The 25,174-nt window shown below is 43.8% G+C and overlaps 1 long non-coding RNA gene across 1 annotated transcript; it reads right to left on the bottom strand.

Moving 5' to 3' along the window:
- Positions 1 to 4,788: 4,788 nt before the first annotated feature.
- LOC120392759 lies at positions 4,789 to 14,749 on the bottom strand. The gene is made up of 3 exons (XR_005591778.1): positions 14,705 to 14,749; positions 7,297 to 7,468; positions 4,789 to 5,252 (listed from the first exon to the last, which is right to left on the bottom strand). It is a non-coding gene; the product is annotated as an uncharacterized LOC120392759 (long non-coding RNA).
- Between the last annotated feature and the right edge of the window lie 10,425 nt (positions 14,750 to 25,174).

Raw genomic sequence — 25,174 nt, 5'->3', positions numbered from 1 at the left:
AGGTAGCTGTATTGACTCTGGCTGCTAGGCTGTGCTATCTTACTAGAGGAGGAGAATTAGGTGGACTCTGGCCATTGGGCTGCACTGCCTGGGGACACATTGAATGGATTCTGGCCACTAGGCCGCTTTACCCCACTCAGGAAGAGGCAGTAGATGGACCCTGGCCATTGGGCCACACTGTGCTGACTACTGGGGGGTGGGGTAGAAAATGGACATAGGTGTAGAGAGGCGGGGTGTATAGGCGGCGAGTTATATAGGCCCATGGTGCCCGTGTTCCACCAATATTCAGGAACGTGGGCCCGGCTCCACCAACATTTGGGCATATATTTTCAGAGCCGTTCATAGGGACGGAACAGATCTGCTTGGACCCATTTTGGGCACCACCAAAAATTATACAAACCTGGCACCCATGGCGGGGTTACCTCCCGCCCCCCGATTTAAGGGTCTGACAAGGCATAAAGCCTGCCACACGATGCCTTTATATGTGTTTGATCTAATTAAACTAAAAGTGAAATCCTTAGAAAACCTTTTTTTTATGGAATGTACTCTATTAGCTGCTAAATCCCATGTAAAGTAAACAAGCCTAAAGCACATGTGGCATGAGAAACCATCCATGCCGTCTGTCACATCAATTAGACTGCAGCTGGTGTCAAACACTTTTAGAGTGTAACGATTCCTTCTGACAGAAGTTGATGAAACCTTCAATATTCTCTTGCCGATGGGTGAGTTAACACCAAAGGTAGCCTTAAATCTGGGAAATGGCCAGCTTTCCTTACGTATGTGGGTTTGTACTAGAATGTAAATATTATTTTATTGTAGGATTTGTACTTTCCTTTTGATACATAGAGGCAATGATTTACTTGGGACACTTAGCAGAATGCTGTTCTACTCCACAAGATTCAATACTTGTATTAGCCTTTAATGCTCAATGAAGGGAATGCATTTTTTAAAAATACATTTTCTGGTATGTTTTACAGGGAAAATACATTATAGCAAATAAATTAGAACATTTAAGAATGTCATTAGCAGTTCCTCTTCCTCCATTTACTCAGTACCTTGTAATGCATTCCCCATCTGCTTGTTTGTTTAGGCTGTAAGCTCCTCAGGGCAGAAGTCTTGGGCCTGATTCTGCTTTCATGTATAATGCTATAAAATAGAAATAACTGCACTGACAAAGGTGGTGTTCACTAGTGCAAAATCAGAGTAAATAAAATCAGAATCAAAGTCCTTAGGTTTTCTTTTGTCTGTAAAAATACTTGCACATTCTGGGTGTTGTACAAATCATTAAGAAAAGTAATGTATACCCAAATATGTATCTGTATTTAGCCATATCCACATTAAGCATGCACTGTCTAAGGCACATGTCCAAGAAACTAGAGTGATTAATAATGCAAAGCATCATTGTTTGTTCACTAGCGCTATGACAAAACTCTTGTAATTTCTCCAGCACCTTCGGAATTTCTCTACAACATACACATTCCATCACACTTTCCATGACCACACAATTTGTGCAAATACATTTTACATTTTCATTGTGTATTTTCTTTGTTAGTTCTACAGTTCATTAAAGTGTGCCCATTCCTATCTCTTGGTGAATATACAGTTGCAAACAAAACTAAAATGAACTGAATAGAATCATGCAACCATTAGCTAACACTGGTCATTCCCACTTACAGACTAATGTTTATTACATTCCGAGTCTCTCTCAGCAGCATGTAGGTTTGTTTGCCACATGCATAGTGAAACTGATCTGTATCTCCTTTTTATCCTGTCCTTTAAGATGACTCAATAAAATAGGTAAATTTAAAACCAATAAAAGGATATACGTCTTCAAACAGCACCCAGTCAGCTGGTAAAAATTCACTGGCGTAGACGATCATAGGATTAAATACATTCTTCTGCATCACCTTATGACACTTAGCAGCACTTATAGTTCCACTATGCCTGATAATATGCCTTGTAATCAAATCTCATTCTTCAGGGTGGATTATTTTAGAGATCAGGAATCAACTTGCTGCCCATACAGCATTTGGCTGGGTGCATCATGGGACATAAGGGAGAGTCACTTTCTTCTGGAGTGTCTGGTATAGATTACTGCAAGAGGCAGGATACACGATTTGATGAACCACTGGTCAGATCTAGTATAGGAAATTGTGTTATTTCTAGGTGATCATTTTACAGCATTAGGAAGTATAGTGGGGCAGCTGCCCCACTCCGAGAATTTAGGCTGCAGCAGGCCAGGGCACCTGCGCAGATGGGCAGCCAATCAGAAAAGGGCTTATTGAGAGCCAATCGGGGGCCCAGATTGGAGGGAGCCAATCAGGGCCAGGCTCAGTCCTACATAAAGGCTGCTCAGGGAGAGGAAAGTCTGTCTGTTCCAGTCCTTTGAGAGGGGAAGGGCTGTCCCCAGAGCTGGGAGACTAGCACCAGGGACAGCGCAGTGCTGGGCAGACCCGGGGGAACAGAAGGGAACTCCAGCCCGGTGTCTGCCAGGATGCAGGCCCTGAGGGAAAGGGCCTAGCCGGTGTGAGGGGCTGAAGGGGAAGCGGCCCAGGGACGTGGACAGACGGAGGGAGAGAAGGAGGGCAGAACGGCTGCCACTAGAGGGTCCCTGGGTTGGGACCCAGAGTAGTGGGCAGGCCTGGGTCCCTCCTTCCCCCCCGTGTAGTACACCTAGCCATTGGCCGTAGGGAGCGGCCATTATAGACTACATCAGATCCCTGACAAGGGGGATTAGACTTTGGGGTGTGTGGTTGTACGTGGTGGATGGGGCGCAGAGAGACTGCTGATCACCCCCCCCCCTCCGCCCCCGAAGGGGGTGTGGATGGACTAAGGACCACTGCTGGAGGGCAGTGGTCCAAAAGCGGATGCCACGAGCTGGAGAGTGATGCAGGCTCAGACGCCAACTGAGGGCGAGACAACGGGCAGGACACCACCAGGAGGGGGTGCTCCACTGGACTGAGCTAATTCCTGGAGCGACCAGCGGGAGGCACTGCGGTGGTGAGTCCCAACCTTGTCACAGGAAGTAAACAGTCATAGCAATCAATAGCCAAGTCATGGTCTTTCATAAAACTATGCTGAATTTTCAGGATACCTAAATGAACAGCCTAGGACAACAACACAGACACATCTGACGGATACAAAAATGGTAATATTTTACCTGTCGATAGCATCTTCTTTCCAAGGAACTCAAAGTACAGTGAATTAATCCTCCTCACACTCCTGTGGCATAGTGATCTTTATTTTACAGATCTAGATATTGAGGCACAAAGATGTTATCTGACTTGCACAAGTCACAAAGTTGGTCTCCAATAGGGTCAGGAATAGAGCCCAGATTTCCTAGCTGTCAGCCTCTGCCTTACCCACAAATCCATCTTTTCCTTCTTTATCAATCAAGGGGTTAACTGTGAAATATTCAAAATGCACACTGGGCTGAAAGATCAAAACTAAAATAATCGCAAGACACAACCTGCTCTCACCCCACCCCAGCTGTAGAATCCCTACGGCAACCCACCCAAAGTGAAACCATCCGCACCCACACATCCCACTGTAACTCAGCGGGTGCCCAGAAAACCAATTGAACATGCCAGCAGGTGTTCTTTTGCCTGTCACCACTCGGATCAGGTACATCTCTGTAGTCATTTTTCACAGAGATCATATTTTCTGGATCATCACTATAATAAACACTGACTACTTTCATGTTCATTCTCACATGAAGAATCTTTGCAAAAAATAATGATCAGCAGTATCTAATTCACCAGCCTCTGCAACAGTCATCAAACAGCAATAAATGGATGCACTTAATAGGTCTTCTGCATTGCAGGGGGGAGCAAAAAGCATAAGCATAGGGCAGAACAAGAACAAAACAAAAAATAATGACGATATTTCATTGCTCATTTTGCTAGATCTTTAGTTACCCTAATACTCAGCTCTCTGTTTTAGTTTGGAAATGGCCTCCTGCTGTAAGTTTTCCTCTCTATAACATCATGTTAAGACGAGTCTCTTCCCTTTAGCCTGCAGACTCAGCATCAAATACATTCCCTGCATCAAACCCATTTGAATAGCTGGAGATCTCTGAATACCGTTTTTTAAAGCCTTTGCAAAAAGTGGAAAGAAAGCTGCAGAAATGTCAAATGCTGCTCAAATAATTCAAATACCCCTCTAATAGTACAGAGTGTCTTGAAATCTATGAGAGGATTTATTAACCTTAACTTACCACCCTTAATCACATTTGTGGATGTTCTAACTTTCTGTTTAGTTGTAAAACGTCTGTAAATGAAGTTTCAGTTTGAACCTAGAGAATTACAGGCAGATTCCGAGACTATCCTTTTCTAACTCCTGATACTATTTCTTTCTGTAACAGACTGTGAACAACATCTCACGTTTGCTCCATTCTGTTGAGAAATAAACATAGCAACTCTAATAAGGAGTCTCTAGATTTAATTTTAGAATCGAGAATCTCCAAATTTTCCCTTATCAGCATTAACTCCAGCCACACATCTTTCAGCTTTCCTCCAGCACTGCAAGTAATTATCAACCAGAATTGAGGGAGGGACAACTACTTTTCATGTGCTTCTGCCAAGAGCCCTATGGGTGTCAATACTTTCCTCAGCAGGGATTTTCAGATAGTTAATAATCCTGACTGAGTCATAAGACTCTAAAAGAAAATGTTCATGTTGCCTTTCTGCATCAGAGTGTCAGTCAGGAATGCAGCACGATCTGGTGGATGGGGTATTGGCTAAGCAGTCAGGAGACCTGAGTTCTCCTCTTAGCTCTGCTGTGTTTCTTTAGAAAAGACTGTGCCTTAGTTTTCCCCATCATTATAATGGGAATAATGATGCCTACTTCATGAGGTGCTGTGAGGCTTAGTGTTGGGAAAGGGCTACGGAGGTTATATAAGCACTAAGTAGTAGTATTGTTTCATGGTATTTTGTCCATTCCCCACGTTTTGGAACATGTGTATTGTTAAGATATGTTTTGTGTGCATCTGTTATGATACCATTATTCCAACTACAACACATCTGCAATTCTCTGTTAATGCCTTTGCCAGAAAGGGAGACAATGGATGAAATTATCAATTTTGCACACTAGAACTTCAAACCATATAGTTGGTTGGAAAAATTCTCCAGCTGATTACTTCCACAACTGTCAAACTCATTCTTTGGGGCAGGAACAGTCTTTTTGTTCTGTGTTCATACAACATCTAGCACAATGGGGCCTTGATCCATGACTGGGGTTTCTGAAAACTGCTCCTATGCATACAATAGATAAATAATATTAATACTAAACTGAATGATAAATACATAAAAACAGTAGGTTTTTTATTCAATACAGTTTAAGAACTATAAATATATGTATGTCCCTCAATTCTCCCAGTGGGATATTGTCATCAGTAAAAATACACATAGGCTGGGATATTAGCCCACATAAGAACAGCTTTGTCCATAAGTGAAATATTTTTGAAAATGAGCAAGAAACTCATTTTCAACACATTGAGGATGAAGATCATTTTCTGCCAAAAGGTGTTCACAGAAGCGTGTGGTATGAACATGTGTGAAGTATGAACATGTGTCTTATATTCTGGAATGTTGTGAGGTTGAGATGCCCATTGGTTGAGCGTTAGCCAATCCTTTCTCAAGTTAGAGACTGTGATGTAGAACATTCAAAATAAAAAGAGGTTTCTTTGTCTAGTTGGGAAAGAACATCCTTCCCTGCCTGTTTAGGTATGCCATTACTATGGTGTTGCAAATATGTGTTTTCTCCCAAGAATCTCTTCCCACTGTTTCAGGGCCAGTCTGATAGCTCTTATTCCTAGCTAAGATATCCTCTGAACCAATAGGAGACTATAGTAGGCCTCCCGAGTGTGGAGGCTTGTATTATGTACTATAGCTCTCTAAGATGCTGAGATCTGATGTCCAAGAGACAATTGTACTTTACCTTCCAACACCTCAACAAGAAGAGTATTTTGGTGTAGCTGAATTGGGTTGTTCAGAGTGGAAAGAATAAAAAGCTAGTTTGAGAGGCAGTGTGTCTTAATAGATAAGGGTCTGGTCTAAACAGTAGGACCCCTGGGTTCTATTCCTGGCACCACTACTGAGTTGGTCTTTTTCCTTTCTTGCCTTTTGTCAGTCTTGTCAATTTCAAATGTAAACTTTTCAGTACAAGAATTGCCTCTGATTGTATGTTTCCACAGCACATAAGAACATAAGAAGATAAGAACGGCTGTACCGGGTCAGACCAAAGGTCCACCTAGCCCAGTATCTGTCTACCGACAGTGGCCAATGTCAGGTTCCCCAGAGGGAGTGAACCTAACAGGCAATGATCAAGTGATCTCTCTCCTGCCATCCATCTCCATCCTCTGACGAACAGAGGCTAGGGACACCATTCTTACCCATCCTGGCTAATAGCCATTTATGGACTTAGCCACCATGAATTTATCCAGTTCCCTTTTAAACATTGTTATAGTCCTAGCCTTCACAACATCCTCAGGTAAGGAGTTCCACAAGTTGACTATGCACTGCGTGAAGAAGAACTTCCTTTTATTTGTTTTAAACCTGCTGCCTATTAATTTCATTTGGTGACCCCTAGTTCTTGTATTATGGGAATAAGTAAATAACTTTTCCTTATCCACTTTCTCAACATCACTCATGATTTTATATACCTCTATCATATTCCCCCTTAGTCTTCTCTTTTCCAAGCTGAAGAGTCCTAGCCTCTTTAATCTTTCCTCATATGGGACCCTCTCCAAACCCCTAATCATTTTAGTTGCCCTTTTCTGAACCTTTTCTAGTGCTAGAATATCTTTTTTGAGGTGAGGAGACCACATCTGTACACAGTATTCGAGATGTGGGCATACCATGGATTTATATAAGGGCAATAATATATTCTCAGTCTTATTCTCTATCCCCTTTTTAATGATTCCTAACATCCTGTTTGCTTTTTTGACCGCCTCTGCACACTGCGTGGACATCTTCAGAGAACTATCCACGATGACTCCAAGATCTTTTTCCTGACTCGTTGTAGCTAAATTAGCCCCCATCATATTGAATGTATAGTTGGGGTTATTTTTTCCAATGTGCATTACTTTACATTTATCCACATTAAATTTCATTTGCCATTTTATTGCCCAATCACTTAGTTTTGTGAGATCTTTTTGAAGTTCTTCACAATCTGCTTTGGTCTTAACTATCTTGAGTAACTAACATCCCACAATGGGACCCCGATCTTGTGCCACTGTAGCACAAATTATTAATAACTTAACAAGAACAGTTGTATTAGTCTCTTTTGTAGTCAAACCTGTGTTAAGATCTTGCAGCAGGAAATGAGCATGTCCAGGATGTTCACCAGCATCCTCTGCCAGATAAATTTGGATACATCATACCTTGCTGAATGGTGAAGAGATTTTCAGGTACCTTGCTATGATTATTCCGAGATTCTGCATAATCTGGGATGGTGATGGTCTCTTCTCCTGAATGATTAGAAATCTTTGCTGTCAGAAAATATTTACAGGGGAGTCAGCTCTCTCTTTTCAAAGCACTCATCTCAGTAAGTCATTAAGAAACAGGTACATATGAGGAATTTCTATCTCTCAGCACTGCAATCAACACTAAAATATGAAAGATTTGGTACAGAACCTTGTGAACACAGTTAGACTAGAGGAAGTAATTTATATTGAAAGTGATTATTAGCATACACAGATTTGAGGAATCTGCTGTGGCATTTTCTGACGAGAGTATCTAAATATGCCTTTTTGAAGGCACTGTCACCTATGTCATCAGAGGTGACAGTTTATCATTCCATCTGGAACCATGACACATTTGTTCAGATGTTTGAGATCTAGGCTGGCACAGACCCACTATCACTCCAACAATTCCTCAACTATGCAGCATATTGAATATACACACAGAATTTCTCTTAGGGACTGACTCTTTAGCTTCCCACCCCCATTAGGGTGCAACTGTAAAAGATATATGTCATTGGTGATGACACATTAAATGGTTTCTGGGGCTACTCTGATTTCTGAGATTTGACCAAGGGAAGTGTTACAAGTCTATGGAGTAACCATGTTTTTAAAATAGTCAGAGAAAAGTACCCAGAGTTCAGAGATATTAGCTATTCTTCCCACATAATGTATACCAGAGTTACAGAAGTTTAAGTTTGCCACACACATTCCAGGAAAGAAGAAGGACCAATCTTTCTCCCCACCCCCCTTCCTGCAGATGATCGTTCTTGCTGCTACTAATAGTAGTGTCATGGTTTCTTACACAGGTGACACTCATGTAAACCTAATAATAATGCCTATTTCTCATGGAGTGCTTTTCATCCGTAGATCTCAGAGCACTTCATAAACTTCAAGCTGCTTATCCTTACAACACCCCTGGGAAGTAAGGAAGAATTCTCCCGTGGAGTGAGGCAGAATTGCCTCCTTCTAAGCCTGAGGGGGAGGAACCACTCTCAAACCCTGAGGGATGGAGCCAGGCTGGGCCTGCCCCTCCTGCTGGAAGCAGAGAGGCAGAACAGGAAATATAGGAGGCAGGCCTCCAGATCAGTTGTGGGAGAGCCAGGGAAGGAGTTGGATGCCTCTGGCCCCTGGACCCAGGGCCGGATTAATGCAGGGGCTTTAGGGGCTGCAGCCCAGGGCCTTGCATTCTCCACCAAAAATATGACAGATTTTTGTTACCAATCTGCCTGAGGCGTCAGGTGATCAGGCTGAGGCCACAGGATCATTAGGGGAGGAGATGGAGGAGCACACCAAGTGACTAAATTTTAAAGAAACAGCAAAGAATCCTGTGGCACCTTATAGACTAACAGATGTTTTGCAGCATGAGCTTTCGTGGGTGAATACCCACTTCTTCGGATGCAAGCAGTGGAAATTTCCAGGGGCAGGTGTGTATATATAAGCAAGCAAGAAGCCTGCTTCTTGCTTGCTTATATATACACACCTGCCCCTGGAAATTTCCACTGCTTGCATCCGAAGAAGTGGGTATTCACCCACGAAAGCTCATGCTGCAAAACATCTGTTAGTCTATAAGGTGCCACAGGATTCTTTGCTGCTTCTACAGAACCAGACTAACACGGCTACCCCTCTGATACTTAAATTTTAAAGCTTTATTAATAAAATAACAGCGGTGAGTGCTGGGTGCTCCCCACGTCGCTCAGGGGAAGAAAGAAAGTGTTAGTGCCCGTGCTCTAACCTACTTTCATACTCTCACACCGCACAACCCGAGGCTGACCAAGCCTGGATGTAACATCAGAAGAGAGGAAGGGTGGATGTGAGTTCTGTCCTGTGCACAGGCCATCCAGGGTCCACTGTTGATCTCCGACTGGCTTTAACTCTCGGGAGGCTTTAAGCCCTGGGTTCTTCTGGGGCGTTTCATCCAGGGACCTCTGTCCCCCATGCTCTTTGTACCAGTCCAAACCGGCTTTCTGCAGCTTCCTTAGCTTTTCCAAAACACACCGGTTTCAGGGACGCAAAACTGTTTTTTTCCCCGCCTCACTGGCCTTCACCGTCTCATGAGTTTTTGCAATCCCTTGCAGTCTTGTTCAACTTACTTCTCTTTTCTCATGGTTGGCTGGGGGTTGGGTAAGATACAAATATGGCTGCAGGCTTCTTGGCTGCATAGAGTCTGTTCGAGCGCCATGACCTTGAACTGGAGGCTGCGTCTTATTTTTGGACTGAGCTGAGGCATTGAGTTAACCTGTTCTCTTCTCCCTTCCTCCCCCTTCGGCCTCTCGCAACCTGCAAAGGAATTTTTCATTCCACACTCACACCTTCAGCCCTCCCGAAATCCTTTCCAATGCCTCTTAAAGCATTAGCAATATACAATGCTGGTTCTTACCCAGGGGACCCCCATGGGGGGAGCAATTTTATTGTTACAGGGGGGCCCCGCAGGCCAGATACAACCCACTGCTTCTTTTCATCCAGCCTGCAGCAAGTCTCTGCGCCACGGGCTGGACACAGGTTCCCGAGCCAATGGGAGCTGCAGGGGTGTCGCCTGTGGGCACGGACAGCGTGCACCGTGCAGAGCGGCCTGGCTCTTCTGCTAGGGGATGGACATACCGGCCTCCTTGGGAATCAGAGCAGCGTGGAGCCAGGCCAGGCAGGGATCCTGCCTTAGCCCTGCTGCACCACTGGCCAGGAGCTGCCCTAGGTAAGTGCCTCCCACCCAAAGCCTGCACCCCAAACCTCCTTCTGCACCCCCAACCCCCTGGCCCCACCCCAGAGCCCACCCTCCAAGCTGGAGCTGCACCTCCTCCCACACTCCAATCCTCTGCTCCAGCCCTGAGCCCACTCCAAACCTCCAGGAGCCCCATAAAATCTAATAGCCCTGGATCCACAGGAGAGTTTATCCAGCCATGCCTGGACCAGGAGCTGAACTGCACCAACTCCTGCCCCTGGAGGAGGACCCTGAGGAGCTGCCATCTGACAAGTACCTCAAGGAGCTGCTGGGGCTGCTGTCTGAGTACCCTGAGGAGAGGGAAGGCTCCTGCACTATGGAGCCCGATCCCCAGACTGTGGTAGGAAGTAGCTCAGGGAAACCAGACTTTAGTCTGGTTTTGCTGCCATAGTGCAAATCAGCGTGGTTTGGTGGGATTCCCTCTGTCAGTGAGGGACACTTCCTCTGCTGTTAGGGCCCTGGGCTGGGACCTGGTGGAGTAGGGTGGGCTTGAGTCCCCCTACCCTCTGCTGCCTACCCCCTCCCCACTTTAGTATGAATGACCTGTGTTTGTCTGTGACTGCCCAGCCAGGGAGGTGGGCTATAGACTGTTGCTGCTCTGCCCCACCCAAAGGACTGAGCCTGACTGCAATTGTCTTCTGCCCCAGCAAGAGAGCTGGGCTAAAGATAGCCTATTGCTCTGGCCCACCCAGAGGGCTGAGCCTGACTGTGTTTGCTGTCTGCCCTAGCCACAAGGCTGGGTTAAAAGCTGCTCCTTGCTCTGTCCTGCTCAGAGCACCAGACTGTGTGGGCTGTCCATCCTGGCCAGGAGGCTAAGCTAAAGAAAGATTTGTTGCTAAGCTTCCCCTAAGGGGCTACAGAGAAGTGACTTGCTAATTGACTTTTAAGCCATAGCAGCCTCTCTCTGAGCCTGAGGGATGACTGCTAACCCACTACATTTCCATTTTACAGATGTGAAACTGACACACAGACAGGCTAAGTAGCTTGTCTAAGGTCACACAGGAAGTCCATGGCAGAACAGAGAATTGAACCAGGCTCTGCTAGCTCCCAAACAAGTACCCTAACCACTGGACTATCCTTCCCCTACAATAGGTTACTAGAGAAATCTAGAATGTTTCCACTGTAGCTAGAACATGGCGTTGCATGACCTTTTCAATATAATAAATAGTCAATAGCCAGTAGTGAATCAGCTTGGGCAACTTCAGAGAATTGGAATCAGTGAATAACTGCACAAGAGCAGATTTTTGCTAATTTCATAGTAGTTGGGAAGCACCATGTAACAATTTTGAGAAATTCAAAAATACAGAACAGATAAGCTAATACATGATATTCAGCTATTTATCTCTCCCACATAAATTACTGAGATATTTTTCCTCAATTAGGTACAAAGTCTTTTATTCTGTGAAAATTTGTTAGAGCTCCCCGTATAATCAGCCTGAGAAGGAACCAAATTCCCATTGAGTCAAAGAGAATATCTTCAAAGGGAAGTGACTTTCTAATAAATATTTCTAATAGCTGGCTGGGCAGCAAAACTATGTACCTGTATTTGTAGATACAAGCTCTGTGTATGCTGAACTTTCCTTAACATTTCCTTTTGTTGCACCACTACTGGGGCAACTCCAGGTAATCAGTTCCTGACACTTTTTGAGTGAGGATGATTAGCTGCAAACAAAGTTACTTTCTAATATTTTGTTTTCTTTAAAAATGGAAAAAATATTTAATAGAAATGGCTCAGTTTCTGCTCGGTCGCTGAGTTATGTTATATTGAAGGTGGGAGAACAATTTCTCTGACACTTGTATGCAATTTTCTATTAGCTTTAGCATATTTAATATTTTCTGGGTTTGGGGAAGAGAGAGGGAAGGAATTATCTGTTTTGTTGCCATGCACAAAAATCTTTTTTAAGATGGAGCAAAACTCTGCCTTGGCACTAAACAAGTTATTTGGTGCCTTTAGTAGCATTTTGGCCTTTCCCTTTTGTAAAAGTTCTTTTGAAATGCCTTTTGGTTATTCTCGGTAGCAAATCTTGGACACATGAGAATCTATTCCAGAATTTGTATAATGACAAAGTGACTGAGGAAAAGCAAAGGGAGAATGGGGAAAGGTGTAGCAGCTGGAGCTGTGAGGAAAAACCCAACAGCAATGGATAAACCAAATGTAATGGTCATGGGCTCCCCTGACAGAGTGAACTCACATTAGAATTACAGAAAATAAATTAACACTTTACTCAAAATGGCCACCTGGGCATTAAAGGCTGTACGCCGTAACATAAAACAATAGCCCTTCACTGATCCAAGGAAAATATTGTCAGTCAGGGCCCTGGCCTGGCCAAGTTTCTTGACAGAACAGCTGCCTGTCTCCCTTCCCTCTCTCAACTTCACCCAGAACTGGCCAATGAAAAAAGCAGCCAGCTTTTTTTTATCTTGCCTGATGGGCCCTGATTGGCCTCTGTATGCTCCTGGCCCTTCTCGCCACTGGAGTATCTCAACTTTATAACAGGGACAAACTAAATTTCCTGCCATTGCAACCTTGTTGAGCAACAAGGGAGAAACTGTAAGATGGCAAAACCGTCAAATATACCAGTAAGTGTTTTTTAAGTGAGTAGCAGGACTTTAAAGTTGACATGGAATTTTACAGGAAGCCGGCATAGAGATTTTAAAATGGGAATGTTATGTTGAAATAACCAACTGCCTGAAAGAATATGAGCTGCTGCATTCTGTATAAGCTGCATTCTGCAGATAACCCAGTCGTTAACTCCCGTCCTGCAAACAAAGAATTGCAATAATCCAGCCTTTAAAAGGCAAAGCATTTATCATCCATTCTAAATCCCTCTCCACCAGCAAGCGTCTCAGCCTGGTGATATTTCAGAGATGGTACAAAGATAGCTTGGTGACAGACTTAAGACACTATCTATTGATCAGTCCCATGACAATATAACAGCCAAGCTCTTAAGCTTCAAAGGTGGATGTCAGAGCTCAATATCAGGTGTGATCACCAGGATGGAAGCCTCACTCAGCAAATGCTTCCTAACCTTTCTCTGCTAGAGCCCTTCTCCCCTACTTGTGATTGATATTTTGGAGGATAGGCGCTCTCTGTCCATGTCTCTTTCCACTATGTTCCAGCACAGCTGGTACAGTCTCTCTCTCCCTGCCTTCTCTTTCCTATTCTTTTCTGCCTCTGTTCTTGTTTCCTTTTCTGTTGGTTTGGGGTGGGGGGTTGCTTGTTATTTGGCTCCTCCCTCATCAGCAGGGTGCATGCTGCTTTGGGCTGATGGCATCCATTGATGGCTTCATGAATGTTGCTAAGGCAGAGAAGTTAAATAGATATGAGCAATATCAGCATAGCAATGAAAATCAATTACAATTCCCAGTGATGGCCCCTAATTGCAGCTTATAAATGCAAAGGAGTGGTCCAAGCAAAGAACTCTTATAGACGCCACATTGAAAAAACCCTGGCTATGACGACAATTGCGCCACAGCAACCATCCCCAGCCTTGGTGATGAATATAATTCGAAACAGATAATTCAGCTACTGACTGCAATCATGCTAAAAAGACAAGCCTAAACAGTAGCATCAAATGCTGCCACCAGGCTCAAAGACCTTAAGAATCTGAGTCACCACTGCCTTACTCCAGTTTGACATCAGTGAAATTACAACAGTGCACAATGGGAATAAGGCAGCAGGGACTCGGGCCCAGGAACTCGAGGAAAGCTTGTATCAGCTGCAATCTTAGAAAAGGTTCAGAAAAGGGCAACATGTGAGGAGAGCTTAATAAGAGTGTGGCTTTTCAGCTTGGAAAAGAGACAACTAAGGGGGATGTGATAGAAGTCTATAAAATCATGACTAGGAGGGAGAAAGTAAATAAGGAAGTGTTATTTACTCCTTCTCATAAAAGAATTAGGGGTCACCAAAGGAAATTAATAGGAAACAAGTTTAAAACAAACAAAAGGAAGTATTTCTTCACACAATGCACAGTCAACCTGTGGAACTCTTTGCCAGAGGATGTTGTGAAGGCCAAGACTATAACAGGTTTAAAAAAATAACTAGATAAATTCATGGAGGATAGGTCTATCAATGGCTATTAGCCAGGGTGGGCAGGGATGGTGTCCCTCGCCTCTGTTTGCCAGAAGTTGAGAATGGGTGACAGGGGCTGGATCACTTGGTGATTATCTGTTTTGTTCATTCCCTCTGAAGCACCTGGCTTTGGCCACTGTCAGAAGACAGGATACTGGGCTAGATGGACCTTTGGTCTGACCCAGTATGGCCATTCTTATGTTCTAACTGGCAAGCCATCATACATTTTAAGAAAGGAGCTGTCTGTGCCACCTTGTGCTCTGATCAACATTTTCAAATACATCACATGACCAAGCAGGCCTCAGATGTTTTTGGGGGCCCAGAGCAAAATCTGAAACCAAGCACTCCCCCCTCCCCTCAGCCTCCAAAAAACCCAGGGTGAAAAAACACTGAAGGGAAGCCCTGGGGGAATGAGGGAGGTGGTGTTCGGAGAGTGAACCTGCCCAGCACGCACCCCACAGCAGTGGCTCCTGTCCTACAGAGCTGCTCCTGTCTCCCCACTCTCCACTCTGAGCATTGTGACCTGGCACACAGGATCACAGCAGCAAACCTGAGTTGTGCTATGATCCCATGCACCAGGTGTCAATGCTAATCAATCAAATTTGGCCTGGCTTCCCCTCCATCATGTTGGAGGAGTGGCCAGGCCAAACCTCACCGGCACTGCAACCCTGTGCACCACCTTGTAATGGCACTCTGTTTCGGGGCCCTCTCAAATGGGGTCTTACCCCTGCTCCTGGGAGACCCTTTGACCAAGATGAGTTTGCAACTGAATATAACTATCTTTTTCAAGCACTTTTCATACAAAACATAAATGGAAATTAGACACATCTTTGGCTGATGAGAAAATTCGACCCAAAGAGTTATTAATGCCTGTTTAAAATTTGATGTAATAAATTAATTTCACTAAACTCTTAATTGTTGTTGTCAAAACGGATAAATATTTCCTCCACAATTGTCAAGTCCTGCAGGGATCACAATCATATGTTGTGAATCCTAAATACTGTCACATCAGCAAAATCAGACTCCGACACCTGAGAAAAGATGCTCAATATCCCTAAGCCATTGATGAAGGAGAGCAGTCATAGAATCATGGTAATTTGAAATCAGCCTTCAAGACTGAGTTTATGCACAAACAGCTAAGCACTAAGAAATGATGAATGCCTACAATTCTCAGTGAAGTAAAGTGCTCAGTTCAGGTGCTTGGTGTTCCAACCTGGCCCAGTAACCCTAGGACACACTCCCAGGCTCAGATCTCTTGGCTGATGCCCCACCTTGGCACATGGGGTGTTGCGCTAATCCCCCAAATCAGTGTCTGAAACCTCTTAAGTCCCCCCAGTCACTGACATGCACTTCCTCAGAACTCCAGCTAGGCTTTGGGCTCTCTCTTAGCCTGGGGGGGAAATATGGCAGAAAGCAAGGAACCCAGCCTTAGCAAAGGAATTTCTTAACCATAGTCAGTTTTCTCTTCAGAGCACTAAAGAGTTACAGATCTTTGAAAAACAACAATAGTCCTGAGATGCCCCTTTCACGCCTGAGATGCCCCCATGATGTCTAATGGGGATGGGTCAATAGTTGAGACAGTCAATATCCCTTGATTGCCTTCTTGATGGTTTCTCAGTGATAGTCCTTCAACGATGTGTTAAGCACCTTTCCTGGGCAGGACCACTGTCTGGAATGCAATGCAATGAGCTGCCTTGGGCAACTGTAGACATGTGGTTAGCACATAATACAAAATGGAGTTCACCATTTGCAGACATATCCCAATCTGCCACCCTCAACACCTCATAGGTTGTATTCTGAAGTAATTGCAAAACTGGTACAGACATTGTCAAGAGGCCAATAAATTATTGAGGGATTGGGGGAGGTGGGGTAGGAGCCTGCCTATGAAATTATAAAGGGTTGTTGGTAGTTCCTTCCCCTAGGTATAGTATTCTGAAAAGAGATTGCCTTAGCACTAACATGAGTATACTAGTGCTCAATCATATGCAATTTCCATGCAAAAAAAGACATGCACTCTCATTAAGCCCCATTAACTTTGAGGTATCTTCCTTTCACATTCAATATTCTTAATATCAGACTGTACGAATGGGGAGAGCAAGGAATATAGTCCACTATAGGCAACAGTGGAGCTGTTTCCTCTAAAACCATACAGCTATATCTGAGGGGTAGCCGTGTTAGTCTGGTTCTGTAGAAGCAGCAAAGAATCCTGTGGCACCTTATAGACTAACAGATGTTTTGCAGCATGAGCTTTCGTGGGTGAATACCCACTTCACCCCTCCATCAACCTCAGCCTGGACCTATCTACACGGGAGGTCCACTTCCTAGACACCACGGTGCAAATAAGTGGTGGTCACATTAACACCACCCTATACCGAAAACCTACAGACCGCTATGCCTACCTTCATGCCTCCAGCTTCCATCCCGGGCACACCACAAGATCCATTGTCTACAGCCAAGCACTGAGGTACAACCGTATCTGCTCTAACCCCGCAGACAGAGACCAACACTTAGAAAATCTCCACCAAGCATTCTCAAGACTACAGTACCCACATGAGGAAATAAGGAAACAGATCAACAGAGCCAGATGTGTACCCAGAAGCCTCCTACTGCAAGACAAGCCCAAGAAAGAAACCAACAGGACTCCACTGGCCATCACATACAGTCCCCAGCTCAAACCCCTCCACCGCATCATCAGGGATCTACAACCCATCCTGGACAATGATCCCACACTTTCACAGGCCTTGGGTGGCAGGCCAGTCCTCGCCCACAGACAACCTGCCAACCTGAAGCATATTCTCACCAGCAACTGCACACCGCACCATAGTAACTCTAGCTCAGGAACCAACCCATGCAACAAACCTCGATGCCAACTCTGCCCACATATCTACACCAGCAACACCATCACAGGACCTAACCAGATCAGCCACACCATCACCGGTTCATTCACCTGCACGTCCACCAATGTAATATATGCCATCATATGCCAGCAATGCCCCTCTGCTATGTACATCGGCCAAACTGGACAGTCTCTAAGGAAAAGGATAAATGGACACAAATCAGACATTAGGAATGGCAATATACAAAAACCTGTAGGAGAACACTTCAACCTCCCTGGCCACACAATAGCAGATTTTAAGGTGGCCATCCTCCAGCAAAAAAACTTTAGGACCAGACTCCAGAGAGAAACTGCTGAGCTCCAATTCATTTGCAAATTTAACACCATCAGTTTAGGACTAAACAAAGACTGTGAATGGCTTGCCAATTACAGAACCAGTTTCTCCTCCCTTGGTTTTCACACCTCAGCCCCATCCTCCCTGATTGATCTAACCTCGTTATCTCTAGCCTGCTTCTTGCTGGCTTATATATACACACCTGCCCCTGGAAATTTCCACTGCTTGCATCCGAAGAAGTGGGTATTCACCCACGAAAGCTCATGCTGCAAAACATCTGTTAGTCTATAAGGTGCCACAGGATTCTTTGCTGCTTCTACAGCTATATCTGTCAGGAATTCTTGAAACAACTTCAACAGATCTTGAATGTTTGATAAGATTCCTGAGTTCAGAGACAGAAATCAATGTGCTCAAACAGTTGGTATCCCAATATATCCAGGATGTCAGGTTACAGAGACTGCTGTAAAATGAAACAAAAAAGACAACTACATTTAAAAAAAGAGTGATAAAAAAAATGGTCCGAAAACAAAGAATGGCTGCTGAAAAGTAGAAAAAGGCAGGTCAGCAGATAGTAATCAGTGCTAGAGCCTGCTTCTTCATTCCACCCCATGCTCTGGCAGCATAAAGGGGACAGAAATGCCCACAGAGAATACCCCTGCTGTAAAGTAGCTTCCCAGCTGGAGCTAATGAATGTCACTACAACAACCCTCTTGGCCCCAGCACAGAGGGCATACCTGCAGCAGTGGGGAACATAGCTGAGTGCACAGCACTTTGGCTCTTCTCAACTGCTGCTGAACCTGAGTGGCTCTTGGAGCTGACTAAAAGTTACAGCGTACAGCTTCAAAACCAGTCAGCTGATGAGTTACATGCAGGAAAACATGGACCTAGCCCACGTTAAAGAAAACACGTGCTATATAGATTCTGCACTATATGCTACACACATAGAGACTTGTCAAGAGGAGGCCATCTACACTATGTGTAAATATACTGACAATCCAGGACTTCCTGCACATCTCACTTGTCCGCACACAAATCAATCCTCACACTTTTCCTACAAACAGTTCACATCCACCACAGTAATGACACAGGACCTGTGGCATCAGCAGCACATAGGAAACAGAGGCACCTGGAGTACCCCAGTCAGCTGGACAAAGTAAAAATGAGGGGACGTGGTATATGGAATCCATTAGCAGTACTAAGACATATGACAGTTGCAATTTTGTTTTCTTTTTGGAGGTAGCTGTTTATCCAAATAACAGTAATATACAAAACATGTAATACTAAGCAAATGGTACATTGATCCCACATGCCCACAAAAATCAAGGGATTCTATTAAAACAACAAGTTCTCAATAGTGAGCAGGGGATTCTAAACTTAGGGCTGGCATTGTTTAGGCTGATAGCCACCTGTGACTACTCTGACCATTGAGGCTACTAAATTGCAAACAGCTTTACCTTGGCCACCACTAAATCCTTGTGTATCTGTTGCATCTTGTCCTAATGCTAAGTTGTGAGCTACTGGAGCAGAGACTGTCTTTGTTGTATTAGTTTCTACAGTGCCTGCCACAGTGGTGTGCTGTTCCCTGACTGGAGCCTCTTGGCAATACTGCAACAAATAAGCATAGGTGCTATTGATATGACTTGTAATGGCAACAGCCCACTAAGCACGAACATACCCTGCACATATCTCCCAAACCAGCATATTATTTTGCCTTCATTTATGTCAGCTTAAGGTGAAGCATGTATAGTAACCCTGGCCTCAGCACTAGCACCTGCTGTAGTTTTGAGTTATTGAAATGCTGGTAGTGCCTGCAGTTTTGATGGAGCAGCATGGAATGCTGTCCTGGGAAGGGAATAGGCAGTGGGAAGTTGCTCGAGCCAAGGGAGTGGGGGTCGAGTGACATTGGAAGGAGAAGCAATTCGAAAAAAAAAACTGTTGGAGAAGACAGAGGGAAACAGGAGGATCTCGAGATGATGAGTCGTGGCTCAACTGGAACTGGGGTAAGAGGTGTGGTGATAAAATGAAAGAAGAACGGGGGAATGCAAGTAGGGGACTGGGAAGTGAGAGGGAGGAAAAAGAAGGAAAATAGGAGATGTTTCCAGTCAGAAGCAGAATAACATAAAACTGGGAATGCGAGAAGACACTATCAGAGAAGGGAAGAAGAGGGAAATAAAATGTACACATGTACTAGAGAGAGAGTATCAAGGGGAAATATAATTGGTGAAAGGAAATATAATTGGTGAAAAGGGAATTGATTGAAAAGCTACTTTGGAGGAAAACAGATCCTGAAACAATAAATGAGAAGCCCAACCACAAAGGACCTAAAGTATATGAACAGAGAGAATGACTGTTAGAGTATCTTTTGAAGGAGTACAGTTCAAAGGCGTCTAATGGACAAGTGAGGGCCACTAAGTGAAGAAACCCTGCTTGAAAAGAGATACAACCATCAAATCTAAGGAGCACGACATGCCAAAAAGAAGCAAAGGATGTCAGCAAGAGTGGAACTGGACTTACAACCAAGGAGGGGAAATGTTGATTCTTCTCTGAAGCAGCACAGTATACCGTTGAGGAATTTCTTTTTTTGTTGTTAATAATGATGCATTTGATATTAATGGCACAAAGTAAGAAAGAGCAGAGTGTACAGGCTTGCAAAAGTCAATGTGCTGGTAACATACAGTTTATTATAAGGAATAAATACTTGGTAATAGTCTATATTATTGTCATAAACAGTTAGTTAAGGGTTAAGGTTTTTGTCTACCTGTAAAGGGTTAACAAGCAGTACCTGTGGACACCTGACCAGAGGACCAATGAGGGACAAGATATTTTCAAATCCCTGTGGAGGGAAGTTTTTTTTCCTGTTCTTTTTTTTTTTTTTTTTTTTTAGAGAGTCTCTCTTGGGAGTTGAGGGAGTCCAGACATCTTAATCAAGTCCTCCCTGGTTTCTGCAATAAATTCTTCTATTCAAGCTAGTGAGTATTAGCAAGGAACTAGTATTCTTATACTTTTATTTCTGTATTTGCAATTCTGTGTTTTGCTATAGAATTTCTTTAATTCTGTACTGTTACTGCTTTTACTGAGAAAGAAAGGAGGGGGAATTCTCTCCAGAGATTGATAAGTTTAGACCCTGTGTATTGTTCCATCTTGGTTACAGAGACAGTTACTTTCTTTTTATTCTTTAATAAATCTTTTCTGTAAAGGACTTGGTTGATCTTTCCTTGGGTGGATTCTCAGGGAAAGGGGAGGAGGGAGGTATCCCTCTGTAGTTGGATTCCGGTATCTCTCCTAGGAAAAGGGAGGGGGGAGAAAGCAGGGGGGAATGGTTTATTTCTCCTAGGTGTAAGAACTCCATGGATTTGGGGCTCTTGGGATCCCCAAGGATTTTGGGGAAGGACTGTGTCCCAATACACGTACATTATTGGGTGGTGGCAGCTTTTACCAGATCTAAACTAGGATTTTAGTTTAGGGGAACCACTGCAGGTCCCCATTTTGGAACCCAACAGCTCTAAGTGGGGGTGAGACCTATAACAATTATTTTTATGCTTCTGCTACAACTTTGGGTTTTCCCTTATTAAGCGGTAAAAAATCAAAATTATGCCTTTTGTCTTGGTTTGCTGCTGCCTCGCCTCACAGTTAGCCTAGCTTAGCCTAGCCTGGGTCAGCATACATGCATATAATGATAACCTTCAAATCCACTCATTTGCAAGTCATGTAGCAAGCCCATGGGTCATCATGATCCACCACACTCTGTTAATGCCACAAGCTTTTGAGCACCATGAAGTATTTGCAATATCTTGCCAACAATTACACAGCACCTGTTTTTAGACTAAAGCACTAAAAGTGAAAGAATTATAAAAATCCAGAGTAATAGATGAATATGTTTTGTGCATTGGAAACTGTCTGCACCCTTCTAGCTATGAAAATGCTTTCAGTTCATAAACATCTACTGACATCCACTGGGGGCTAGAGGCCACATGAGTATAATCTATAATGGTCTCTGTTTAGAAATTGTGCTATTCTGTAAAAATCCCTCTTCACTTTCTGTTCTTGACATGCAGTGATTGGGAATTTAGTCAGTTTTCCCCTGTACAGGAGCAGTTCTTTCATAATATTAGCTAGACCTGGGAAGATAATTAAAGATTGTGCAATTAATGAGCTAAGCAGGCAACTACCACTCCCAGCAACCTCCTCCTCACTGATCTGTGACCCTTGGAGTTGGCCATGTATGCACATCCTCTTCCCCTGGCCAGTAGCAAGCCAGGAGCAGCAGGGAAGGTGGGTGCAGTGGAAACGGCCAGTGAACTGTGTGCAAAGCATGCTTCAGCAGGAACTGGGGAAATGCATATGGAACAGGACATGACTGTGAGACATTGCAGCCAGGTTCAGGTCTGTGTGGAACTTGTGTGGAAGCTGCAGAGGGACCTACCATAAGAGACACCACTAGCTGATCCTAGCCTGGAAACCTGCAAGTTCCTATTTGCTTTTAATAGTCTGGAGTTGGCACCCCAGTCAAAGAGGCTAACCCTTGGTTGGACTGCCCCCAAGGGCCTAAACAAGAACTCCTACTGTTTCACTTTGAAGTTGCAGTTCATCCTGACCAGGCTGGAGCCTCAGAGGATCGAGTCATTTTCTGACTTGACCCCAACCCTTTCCCCCCAAATCTGAGTCAATATCACTGCCACCACCTCCTGCACATGGGGTTGGCTCTCCTCCTCCTGCTCGTGGGGTTGGTGTGGTGGAAGCTGCATGCGGCAGCAGCTGTGTGCCCTGCTCCTGCCCTCTGCTGCCCTGTGTGTGTGTGCTGCAGAGCGAGAGGCACTGTGACTCAGTGGCACACACACTCCACACCACACACAGTGCAGCAAGGTGGCAGTGTGCAGCAGGAGTAGGGCGCGCAGCTGCCACCATGCTGACCCCACGGGCAGGAGGAGCAGAGCCAACCTGACCCTGCCTGGACCCAAAAGGGTCTGGTTGTTTCCTCACCCAGACCCAACACTTGTAGTTGGGTCCCATCAAGTTTGAGTCAGGTTGCAGGACTCTAAGCCATACTTACTTTCACCCACTAAAGTGATGTTGTGGCAATATTTGATAAAGCAGCTACTACTTTTTGATTGCACAATGACCCCAAGGGCCTGATCATCCTGCCAGAACTTCTATGCTTGAAAATAAATGTTGCTTGGTACTGATTTGTTGAGTCCCAACAGTGTGCTCTGCACTGAACAAATGAAAGCTGCACAAGAGTTTTCATTTGCTTATTGTCCTTCATTCATTTGACAAAGAGTGACTGTACTCTTTTTCTGATGGAACAGAAATTAATTCAGATACCTTTGGTCTGAATGGCTGTCCATTGTCATCAGCAGGAACATGCACATCGCTGGAAACACTGTTACCATGATAGTCTTTGGTTTTTTTGGTAGGCCTCATAAAAACTATGCTGCCTTTAAGAATTTCCTGGCAGGGTAGATTTTCCTTTTTAAATATGTACAGGTTTTATATCTACAACTATTCCTAATTAGAAATCTTTCAGGTAAAATATTAGGCCTTTGTAGACCTATCTCAACAGTGACCTGGTAAAGGGTGCCCAAAAACTAGAATTGTCATTACTGACAACAACAAACAACCAAATTGGAAAACTGACTTATTTTTCCTTTTAAGACCATTTGTATCAGGCAGCTAAACTGACTTGTTTTTCTCTCAGTGAAAACACTAAGCATTTCTCCTACAGATATGAAAGGAAGAAAGAAAAAGGATTGTTATATTTTTTTCTATTTTTTTATACTTGGGGGGTGGGTGCTCAGATACTATGGTGATATGGGTCACCCAACAGTTCCGAAAGAACTCAAATGTGAAGTTGCAGAACTATTAACTATGGTTTGTAACCTGTCCTTTAAATCGGCTTCTGTACCCAATGACTGGAAGATAGCTAATGTAATGCCAATAATTAAAAAGGGCTCTACAGGCGATTCCAGCAATTACAGACTGGTAAGTCTAACGTCAGTACTGGGCAAATTAGTTGAAACAATAGTAAAGAATAAAATTGTCAGACACATAAAAGAACAAATTGTTGGGCAAAAGTCAACATGATTTCTGTAAAGGGAAATCGTGTCTTACTAATCCATTAGAGTTCTTTGAAGGGGTCAAAAAACATGTGGACAAGGGGGATCCACCAGACATAGTGTACTTAGATTTCCAGAAAGCCTTTGAACAGGCCCCTCACCAAAGGCTCTTATGTAAATTAAGTTGTCATGGTATAAAAGGGAAGGTCCTTTCATGGATTGAGAACTGGTTAAAAGACAGGGAACAAATGGTAAATTTTCAGAATGGAGAGGGGTAACTAGTGGTGTTCCCCAAGGGTCAGTCCTACGACCAATCCTATTCAACTTATTCATATATGATCTAGAAAAAGGGGTAAAAAGTGAGGTGGCAAAGTTTGCAGATGATAGTAAACTGCTCAAGATAGTTAAGACCAACGCAGACTGTGAAGAACTTCAAAAAGATCTCACAAAACTAAGTGATTGGGAACAAAATGGCAAATTAAATTTAATGTGGATTAATGTAAAGTAATGCACATTGGAAAAAATAACCCCAACTATACATACAATATGTTGGGGGCTAATTTAGCTACAACAAATGAGGAAAAAGATCTTGGAGTCATTGTGAATAGTTCTCTGAAGATGTTCACGTAGTGTGCAGAGGCGGTCAAAAAAGCAAACAGGATGCTAGGAATCATTAAAAAGGGGATAGCGAATAAGATGGAGAATATATTATTGCCCTTATATAAATCCCTGGTACACCCACATCTCGAATACTGCATCCAGATGTGGTCTCCTCATCTCAAAAAAGATATACTAGCATTAGAAAAGGTTCCTAGAAGAGCAACTAAAATGATTAGGGGTTTGGAACGGGTCCCATATGAGGAGAGATTAAAGAGGCTAGGACTTTTCAGCTTGGAAAAGAGGAGACTAAGGGGGGATATGATAGAGGTATATAAAATCATGAGTGATGTGGAGAAAGTAGATAAGGAAAAGTTATTTACTTATTCCCATAATACAAGAACTAGGGGCCACCAAATGAAATTAATAGGCAGCAGGTTTAAAACAAATAAAAGGAAGTTCTTCACACAGTGCACAGTCAACTTGTGGAACTTCTTGCCTGAAGAGGGTGTGAAGGCTAGGACTATAACAGTGTTTAAAAGAGAACTGGATAAATTCATGGTGGTGAAGTCCATTAATGACTATTAGCCAGGATGGGTAAGGAATGGTGTCCCTAGCCTTTGTTTGTCAGAGGCTGGAGATGGATGGCAGGAGAGAGATCACGTGATCATTACTTGTTAGGTTCACTCTCTCTGGGGCACCTGGCATTGACCACTGACCACTTTATGTGAATGCCTTTTCACTATCTTAATAGCTTATTTTACTATCATATCACTCCTGGTACAATAGTTATTATTGTAAGCAGTACTAAGGCTTGCATTAGTATATAGGTACTATTTCATACATTTCAAAAGGACAGCTGCCTTCTTCTCCATACTTTGAAGCCACTATATGAGTAGTTGGAGGCTGGCGGAATGGAAGGAAGAGGGGAAACTATTAAGAGAAATAGATGGGAGAAGAAAAACTATGGAGAAAAAGACATGAAAGGTCAAGTTGCCAGTTTTGGAGAGGAATAAATACAGGAGAAAGGAAGCGTTAAGGAAAAAACAGAGGTCCTTGAAGAGAAAAGACAGCGAGGTTGGTCGGAGGCGCTTGGGCAGACAT

Source organism: Mauremys reevesii, linkage group 1 (assembly GCF_016161935.1).
Source record: "Mauremys reevesii isolate NIE-2019 linkage group 1, ASM1616193v1, whole genome shotgun sequence".
Classification (NCBI taxonomy): domain Eukaryota; kingdom Metazoa; phylum Chordata; order Testudines; family Geoemydidae; genus Mauremys; species Mauremys reevesii.
The sequence above is the reverse complement of the archived record's forward strand: the minus strand, read 5'-3'. Positions and strand labels throughout refer to the sequence as shown.